This window comes from Solanum pennellii, chromosome 10 (genome assembly GCF_001406875.1).
Source record: "Solanum pennellii chromosome 10, SPENNV200".
Classification (NCBI taxonomy): Eukaryota; Viridiplantae; Streptophyta; class Magnoliopsida; order Solanales; family Solanaceae; genus Solanum; species Solanum pennellii.
The window spans coordinates 4,917,859-4,918,087 of NC_028646.1; positions in this window are offsets into that span (position 1 = coordinate 4,917,859).

The following is a 229-nucleotide window of genomic DNA, read 5'->3' on the forward strand; positions in this document are numbered from 1 at the left end:
GATTTCACTTTTTCTAATGAATCCCTCAAAAGGTCAGTACCCCAAGGTCTAACCTCAAATGCGTCAAATCAACCAATGGGAGACCTACATCTCCTCCCATACAATGCTTCGAAAGGAGCCATGTCATTCTTGAGTGATAGCTATTATTGTATGAAAACTCCGCTAAGGGTAAGAAGCTATCCCAATGGCCACCAAATTCTATCACACATGCACGAAGCATATCCTCCAA